This window comes from Coenobita brevimanus, chromosome 17 (genome assembly GCF_032717465.1).
Source record: "Coenobita brevimanus isolate Jiangsu-jjx chromosome 17, ASM3271746v2, whole genome shotgun sequence".
NCBI classification, from domain to species: Eukaryota; Metazoa; Arthropoda; class Malacostraca; order Decapoda; family Coenobitidae; genus Coenobita; species Coenobita brevimanus.
Genome location: NC_136970.1, coordinates 480001 through 489721, shown reverse-complemented (window position 1 = coordinate 489721; position 9721 = coordinate 480001). Strand labels below are relative to the sequence as shown.

The 9721-nt window shown below is 41.7% G+C and overlaps 2 non-coding genes across 2 annotated transcripts; both read right to left on the bottom strand.

Moving 5' to 3' along the window:
- Nucleotides 1-2959: 2959 nt before the first annotated feature.
- Nucleotides 2960-3066, bottom strand: LOC145391291 (U6 spliceosomal RNA). The gene has a single exon (XR_013895806.1). It is a non-coding gene; the product is annotated as a U6 spliceosomal RNA (small nuclear RNA).
- A 1079-nt stretch (nt 3067-4145) lies between these two features.
- LOC145391292 (U6 spliceosomal RNA) lies at nt 4146-4252 on the bottom strand. Its single transcript, XR_013895807.1, has one exon. It is a non-coding gene; the product is annotated as a U6 spliceosomal RNA (small nuclear RNA).
- Nucleotides 4253-9721: the final 5469 nt, after the last annotated feature.

The window sequence follows — 9721 nt, the reverse complement described above, 5'->3', positions numbered from 1 at the left end:
CGTGTGCATGCGTGTGTGTGTGTGTGTGTGTGTGTGTGAGAGAGAGAGAGAGAGAGAAGGCTGATAGCTACTAAAGTTGGTGTGTTTTCAGCTAAGGGAATTGGCCCACTCAACTTTAAATACTAAATTGTGGTTGCATGAAATCTGATAAGCCTTGGTGAAATTTGATAAGCCTTGGTTATGAAGAATAATGAGCCTCCTTGGTTGCTGGTAAAATTTCTTCTGAAATAACTACACCTAGGAAGAGTTAGGGACATTTTTGGGGTGAAAACAGACTGACTATATATACCTGGCCAGCGTATAAGAAATGAAAAAATAAAATGCACATGATTATACTCCCTGTACTGTTGGTTGCAGATGATACTGTGTTGTTGAGTGAAGATGAAGGGGAGCTGCAAGGCTTGGTGGATGAGTTTGAGAGAGTGTGTAAGAAACGGAACCTAAAGGTGAATGTAGGGAAGAGTAAAGTGATGGTCTTTGAGAGAGGTGAAGTCAGTGAATGTATAGCGAGGTTGGATGGTGAGGAATTGGAAAATGTGAGTACGTTTAAGTATTTGGGTAATGTGATGAGTAAGGATGGAGGTTTGGAGGGTGAAGTGCTTGAAAGGGTACAGCAGGGAAGAAAGGTTGCTGGTTCCTTGAAAGCAGTGATAAGAAACAGGGAAGTGAGCATGGAAGTAAAAAAGTTACTACATGACAGTATTGTGATACCAACTCTAACGTACGGAAGTGAAGCTTGGACGTTGTTGGAAGGACACAAGTCAAGAGTGAGAGCAGTGGAAATGAGTTATTTAAGAGGAGCTTGTGGAGTCACGTGGAGAGACAGGCTGACGAATGAGGATATAAAGGAGCGTTGTGGTGTTGATGTGGATGTGATAGGAAGCGTTGTGAGGAACACACTGAGGTGGTTTGGCCATGTGGAGAGGATGGAGGGTGAAAGACTGACGAAGAGAGTGTATGTGAGTGAGGTGGAGGGTGGAAGAGGGAGGGGGAGACCGAGGATGAGATGGAGGGATGGGGTGGAGAGGTATATGAGAGAGGGGGGTGTGAGTTGGGAGCAGGGTAGTGAAATGGCGGGGGACAGGGCGACTTGGAGGCGATTTGTTTGTGGCCACCCCAAACGGGATTGAGGCGTCTGGCAATAGATAGATAGATAGATAGATTATACCTATGGAATGACGTTAGGATTCCATGGGCTTGAAAGATGCATAAATGAGTGTGTGGCTGTTTGATACTTGTCTTATATTTGAGCTATCGCTTGCACTGATGTGGGTCCTACCTCATCTTAACATTTAGGTGGGAATTAGGGTTGAGATGATGAAGGTGATGATGATGATGATGATGAGGAGGAGGAGGAGGAGGAAATGGGTGATGGTGGTAGTGATTGTTTACGTGTGCTTGTGCAGGTCGCTAGTTCAATGAGTGCAATGGTAAGGAAATGGGAAGTGAGCATGGAAGTAGAGAAGTCAGTGCATGAGAGTATTGTGATCCCCATTCTAACGTACGAAAGTGACGCTTGGACCTTGATGAAAGAACACAAGAGTAAGAGCAGTGGAAATCAGTTTACTGGAGTGGAGTAATGTGGGGAGACAGATAGGCAAATGAAACTGAGGAAGTGGAGGAGCGCTGCGGGTGTGCTAGAAAACATTAGGAGAAATATTTTGAGATTGTTTAGTGATGTGGAGAGGTTGGAGAATGAGTGACTGACCAAGAGAGTGCATGTTAGTGAGGTGGAGGGGCAGACCAAGGATGAGATGGTGGGATGGAGTGGAGAGGTATATGAGGGTAGGAGTTGGAGGGAGGACAAGACGACGAGAGAGGAAAGGGGGGACATTGAGGTTTGTGGCCACCTTATAAGAGTAGGTGTTTGCCCACAAAGTTAAATGCTGTAGGTTTTGTGTGTGTGTGTGTTTGGTGAAGATGGGATGATGGTTGACTTGCTAGGTGAGGCGGTATTCATGCAAGCTCTACACGATTTTGTTAGGAGTGATTTTTCGAAGTGGAGAGGTTAGCTATAGACCCGTATTCTAGGTCCCACAGGATGTTTCGTAGCATATTTGCAATGTATTCTTCATATTACACCTTAACATTCCTCTCTGCTTTATTTTTATCGTTTTCATATGGACACAGTCTGCATCAGTAACATACACGATACTGACATGTAGCTCAAAGGCGACTAAGAAACTGCTTGCTTTCCTGAGGTTAACCCTGCCCATGGGATGATCTCTGACACTCGGCGTGGATGAGACCAGGGGGTAAGACAGAACTCATGGCTGGTGTAGGTTGATCACTCATGCCGAGAGACTGAATCGTTGCCTGGATGGTTGAACGAAAGGCCCCTTGCGGGTGGAGTCGGAGGGTGAGTGAGGCTATGTGGTCAACGGCGTTTGCACCCCAGTGATGATGATTGCCTGTAGTTCCCCTGCCGAAAACGATAAAAGAAAACAGAATTTCAAACAGCATTTTCTATCATTCTTATAGGCAAACACTTATTTTCCTACATGAAACCGCAACTTATACAGCGTGTTTCTTAATATTCTGCTAGTACCATAGGGTCTGACACATTGCAATACACATAAAGCATGAAAATAACGCGGTTAAAAATAAAATGAATATCCCCCAAAATTAAAAAACCATAGTGGATTCGAACACAGGTCAAGACTTTCTGGCGAGGTCGTTTTATCATTACCTATAACCCAATACAATTAAAATAATATCACTATGTTTCTTGCAGGTAAAAGTTTACACAGTTCAATCCACTCTTATTAAAAATTTGATATTAGGTAAAATTAAAACTAGTACAGAAAAATACCAAACTTGCCGGATTCGAACGCAAGTTAAGATATTTGAGGTACGCCTAACACCTGTCAGTACAAAGCTAAATACACCCAAATAACATTCAAACGGTAATAGAGAATGCTGGTGGATAAATATAATGGGAATGTGGACTGTTGCGACCAAAAATGTGGAACGCTTCACGATTTTGCGTGTCATCCTTGCGCAGGGGCCATGCTAATCTTCTCTGTATCGTTCCAATTTTAGTATATGTACTGCCGAAGCAAGTACAACGGTGGGAGGAGAAATATTCGGAGAGGTCATTCGTTTACGTGTGATATACTTCGAAAGTTAGTAAGGTGATGACAAGGTTCGTGAGAAATGAGCGGATGGGAATGTTACTCGTGAAAGCTGTGGACAAGAGCTGGAGGGCCTGCTTTGATAGTAGAACTTAGGCACGTGGATTGAATGGGTGTGAATAATAGTGATAAGGGTGTACTCTGAGCGAGTTTGAAGGTGGGAGGAGACGTGGTAGGCCAAGAAGGTGGATATTGCTGACTGACTGCATGATAACGTTTAAAAACATCGTGGCAGCGTAACGACAGAGGTCATTGCCACCGTACAACAGGAGTAAGAACAAGGATGGCTAAAATATATACATATATAGATAACACGATAACAAATTACAACAGCCATCTAACATTTACGTTCATACACTACGTCAAGAACAACCCATAAAATTACCGTATGCAGAAAAAAAAAAAAAAAAAATGAAAACTAAAGCTATCTGAGGAAGCCTCTTTCCTCAACAAACAGGAACGTGGCTCCCCCCGTTATAAACGCACCTCCCCTCCAAGGACTGACAAGTTACGACACATCTCTCGCCCTAAACCTGGAGAGGTATCGACGGCCAGCATCCCCCACACTGGGACACTCAAGTAAAGAGGTGCTGCACAGTCAATGGCACCAGTTTTCACAATAAGGAGGGGGTCTTGCCTTAAGGCGAAGGCAATGTGTCAGGCATGTATGACTAATCCGTAGGCGGGTCACGGAACTCCCAGTGACGGGGCTTGGCTGTGTACGTCCATGTAAACTACCGCCGTCACCTCCGAGTGTAAGAGGTACGGAGGTTGGCGAGGCTTGGGAAGATATAAGATCAAGTTGGCAGGATGAATTTTGTAAGGAGAGTATGACAAGGGTTTGGCTTCACATTTTTATAAGAAATAAAACGGAAAAATAACGGATTCGAACTCCCGCTAAAACAGTGACCGCACTTCGTAATTACGTACCCCTATCATTACAAAACTCACTATACCTAAGTCACCTGCTACCAGTGGAGGGTCACAAGGAAGGTTTGGTCCATTCCGATTCAAAATGTGGAACGCTTCACGATTTTGCGTGTCATCCTTGCGCAGGGGCCATGCTAATCTTCTCTGTATCGTTCCAATTTTAGTATATGTACTGCCGAAGCAAGTACATCCACGGAAGGAAAAATTTTGGGAGAGGCCTTTCGTTTAAGCTTGATCTAATATTTCAAAAGTTGGTGTGGTGGAGACGGGGTTCGTGAGAAATGTATGTGGAGTGCGGAGAGTGTGGATGGGGTAAGGAATAACGTGATTCATGAAAGATGTGGAACAGCGAAATCCGTGGACAACAGAGCTGGAGAAACTGCAATTATTATTATTATTATTATTATTAGTTGTAGTAGTAGTATTTTTGACGATTATGTTCACATCCATAAGATTAAAGTCGACTCCGTACGTTGGGGGTGGATGCAGTTGCCTGGCTATGCTTACCTATCAATAACTAGTGGGAAATTACGTGAACTTCTGGCACAGTCCAACATCTAAGACAACTGTTGTCCTGTGAGGGCTATCTGTCGTAACGGGACTTGAATGTGGCTAGTGTGAACGCTGTGACTATTTCTCGTCTATCAGTCCCTTCCCTCAATCCCCAAGAGGAGAATGGTAGACTGCAGAGGAAGGGTAGCGTCGGCCTGCAGTCCACTGGGATCACGTTCAGACGAGCCTGGGATTGTAACGAGAGAGAGAGTGAGAAATACAGCACGTTTCTTTTCGGCATAAGTTTACAAGTCCACGCTTAGAAGATACTGATAAATTATGCCTTTTGTAAGTAGTACTCATCAATATAAGCGATTGTTCTTGTAAGGCAATTCCTTCAAAAAATGGTCTTGAGTTGATTGATAGAATAAACCTGGAGACTAGGTGGGTTGGGGGCTTCGCTTACAGCACACACACACACACACACACACACACACACACACACACACACACACACACAGTTTAGTTAGTTTAGTAGTTTACTGACAAAATAAATTTACATACAATATCATATAAAAACAGAAGATTACATTCCTTCATTTTGTCCAAAAGAAATTATCATTTCCTGATAAACTGTAGAGGTAACTTATTTAAATATCTCAAAAACATCAAAAATAAAGCTACACAATTCTCTAACATAAACATCTTCATTTAACAAATCATTAATATTTGCAAACTGTAACATGGAATACCTGCCACGAAGGTGTTCACTTAGCGGGCACTCCACCAACACGTGTCGTTCAGTCTGTACCTGAGTACCATCACATACACACACTCTATCTTGGCGAGGCGTACGACTCCATCTCCCTGTCTCTATTCTCAGACTGTGTGACATCAACCTTAATCTTGAAAATGATTCGCGTTGGTAGTCAGGTATATACACATTGCTCTTATATACGTTATGTACACTCAACAATGGATTAAGGTCTGTCTTATAAGTCATAATCTTTGTTGCTGTGTTTGGTGTATCTATAATAGTCTGTTTGATCCTCTCCAAGGGTTCACTATCAGCTTCTAAGTATATCTCATTATACAGAAATCTATATCCTGGTGTGTTCTCTCGTCTACAGAGATCATATATTGTGTTGAATGGATGGTCAATATCTGTATTTTCTAACTTAGATCTTATGAAACTTTTTCTTCTTTTTCTCACTAGTTCTACAACAGGTAAGATACCACTTTCAAGCATACATAAATTAATACTAGTGTTTCTTCTTACTCCCAACAAACACTTCACTAAAGTATTGTACTGTCTCTCTAAACTTTTCATTTTGTTGCTTAGCCATGATTCACAACTATACAGCAGTGCCGAAGTCACTGCCGCGTCAAACACTTTTTTCTTGTATATAAACGGCATCTGCGTATTGGCTGCACAAAATATTGAAAATTTATTTACAACAGCCTCGTTAGCTATCTCATGCATGTTAATCACATCGTTCATCTTGGCAGTGTCAGTGAACCACGCGCCCAGATACAAGTATCTAGGCAATTGGTTGACAGTCACACCTCCTACTCTCAAGTTTTGTCTGTCCGTTTCCTCACCATTGATAACAAAGAATGTTGTTTTCTTTTCATTGATAACCATTCCATAATCATTACAATATTTCAATACAATGTTTAGCTTTTTTTTCACACATCTCTCTGTTTGTTGCTAATATTACCGCATCATCCATTAGAAGTAATATATGTAATGCTCCTAAAAAACCGTCCACTGCTATTTCATTTTTTATCATTTTTACCATATGATCAATATACAAAACAAAGAGCAAACAGCTGGTCGGGGCCCCCTGGCGAACACCAATAGACGACTCTATTACACACACACACATCTATCGGGAAAAACAAATTTGAAAGTAAAAAAGAGCGGGCGAGGACTCAAAAAAATTTACCTTCTCACCTGACAAAGACCCTTCACCCCTTTTGGCCCAGCTGATGGCCAGGTGTGGTCGGATTCGAGGTCTGATGTGATTATTTAACCAAGGAAACTTATTTGTGCTCGACAACTAAGGCTCATTGGACTTTATGCAGCCATGACTTAGCATTCCTATTTGTGGCCCAGTTCCGTCCAGTGAAAACAAACACAATAGACTAGCACTCTGAAAGATTGCGTCTCTTTCTTTGCCCCTAAATCAAGCTTTGAGAAACACCCATCCCTAGAAGGATAATCACCACAAGCTGGTATGTTAACTTCATGTGTGTGGGTATGCGGCCGTGTGATGTGTCCGGCTCAGGGAAGATGGACGCCCCTGCCCTGCATAGTCCCGGGTCACCCTTGGGCAAGGTGTAGCACCCGTTAGCCCACCAAAAAGGTAGTAGCTGCATGGTTACCATCGTACCGGGTGGTGCTACCATGGCAGAGACGTCAGGACAAGGGCTTGGATTTACTAAACTTCCGTGGTGAAGATACAAACATAATTCTTCTGTACCACAACCAGATAAGGAAACGCTGCGGTGGGATTTACTAATCACCAGCCAGCCAGTTATGGTGACCGTGGCCCAGGGAAGGTTACAGGCCTCCTTAAACGCATTCGTAACCCTTCAAAGTAATATTTCTTGATATTCATTTAAAACTGACCTCTGGAACTAATGTACCTGCATAAATTTGTTGACATTTAACCATTAACACCATTTGGAATTCAAGTAGTTTGGGGCGTTTCCTATTGATATCTCATCATTTGCTAACACTTTTCTTCTACAACACTAGGGGTTCATTAAGTACCTGAAGGGAGGGGGAGGAGGAATTAATGTACAACGGATGTGTCACAGGAAAACAGTCAGCAAAGGGTAAGATATAAACAGGAAACACCTCAAGCTTTCCGAATTCAGTTGTGCCTTCTGCTACTAAATTTATTTATTTTTTTTCCTAGTCTTGCTGTCTCCAGACGATTTAGTAATGATCTTCAAGTCCAGCCTCACTCATTTATATATTTATTTTCTGCTTGGTCATTCGTTCAATTTGAGATTCTTTCCTATCAGAAGTGACGCCAATCTAAGGGTGTGTAGCTGCTTTAGGTGTCCTTGGTTTAGCTTCCACCCAGACCCTTCCCTCAGTTTATTAATCTATAGAAAAAACGTAGCGAAGGTAATGCCACAGAATTCACTTATACTGATTACTACTTACTGGATGCAAAACATTTATCGATATCTTTTGAGAGTGGATTTGCAAGTAAAACCGACAATTAAGTTAGAGTTACTGATCTGAATGACTTTCCGACCTAGGCTATACTCTTTCTTCTTAAACTTCACCTAAAATTAGCACAGGAGAGTCCTAAGCACTGAAATATGCTATTAACCCAAAAACATAATCACTAATCACGAAGAAGTGCTTTGGAAAACTTCACGAAATTGACATATGACTCTTGGGTACTGAAACATAGCATGCTGTTTACTCAAAAACACATCACTAGTCACGAAGAAGTGCTATGAAAAAGATGTAGAGCGGCAGTATTTTCATAATGTCACTGATATGCGGGATTTTAGCCGTGGGACGAAAATCTGGGCCAAGTTGTGAAAGTTATAGATTACCGTGGGGGGATTAGACAGTCACGAACAACCCCTTCGGTATTACAGATCGTACTTCCAATTCATTAAATCCTCTGCAGGTACCACAATATGTGAAATTGCATCATTGGGATAAAAGAATGTGTGGCTTACCTTCGTCGGGTTTGCTATTTTCCTTCCATGTTTTTCTTCTTTCCTCTCTCTTTTCAGACGCTGTAGCCTTACTATACACAGCTAGAACCACTGAAATCCACCACGGTACTGATTTGTTGGGAAACGGGAGGCAGGGACGGAGAAGGACGGTCACAATATGCAAAAATTTAAAGTACAACGCCATCAACTTCCTCTTTGTTGAGGCATGAGGCGTCACGTGACTGGTAGCATTCGAATATTAATGAGAATTAATATTCTTTTTATACTTGTGGTTATTGATTATCTACTAACATTAAATTATTTTGAATTTTTAACATTAATTAAGAATATCAGAAGAGCATGGCATAATTTGTAAATTACATCTGCCTGCTTGAGGAAACAGCTCTAGATAATACAAACGAATTCCATCAACCTTTTCATCACAGAATATTTCCCTTAAGCTCACTACCATAGTTTAATGGTAACAATTATACCATTTAAAGAGGCATAATTGCATTGCAGGCGTTATTTTTTTTATTTATTCATTTATTCATGAACGCTGTCTTAATGTTTATGTGGGCTTAGGAAGTTTCGCAGTACCTCGTCTCAGCGATTTATTTCTCCTAAGCACCTTAACACTCCCCTGGTTGTTACTGAAACAGACTATTTTGATATCAGAATGGCAAAATATATTTTAAAAGTCAATTAACGTGCAACATGTAAAATAAATCGCAACAGAAGAGATGCAACGAAGTCTCCCACATCAAGGGCAACATGGCTGTTTATTTGATACCTTATATCAGTGGTTTCCAACCTGTGGGGCGCGCCCCCCTAGGGGGGCACGAAGGGCTGCCCGGGGGGGGGGGCGCGAAGGCTTGATGAAGAGGGTAATTATATTTGAAAACTATGAATTATGATGGAATTCAGTAATGTCTAAATATGGAGAAAATATTTCAGATATGAATAAGAAGTCTAGTTATCTGAATATATAAACAATTTCAGAGATTAAAAGAATCTATGATATTTATTGACATGTGCCAACTATGCCAGAAAAATACAGTATTTGAGGAAGGGGGGCGCAGGGAACGTGTCATTCAGTGAGGGGGGGCGAGAATTAGAAAAGGTCGGAAACCACTGCCTTATATGATCTTAATTCATTATATGACCGTGTAACCCCTTGAATCCAAGTGAAACAGATTTTGGCTTATTCCTCCTGCTGTACTCTCTTTATTCTACCTTGTCCTAAAATTGCTATCTCTCTATCTTGGATGCAGAGCTGTAGCAATAAATAAACACAAGTCTTTGATGCTAGTCACAAAGAAGTGCTGTGGAAATGACGTAGAGCCGTAGCACTGCCTTTTTCTTCCACTGAGCTGCATGAAATAAGCCGCAGAAAGGCGAAAATCTGGGCCCAGGTGGAGTAAAAAGAGTATAGTAAGCTGGCTTTTCTCTAACTTGTCCTAAAATTGTCA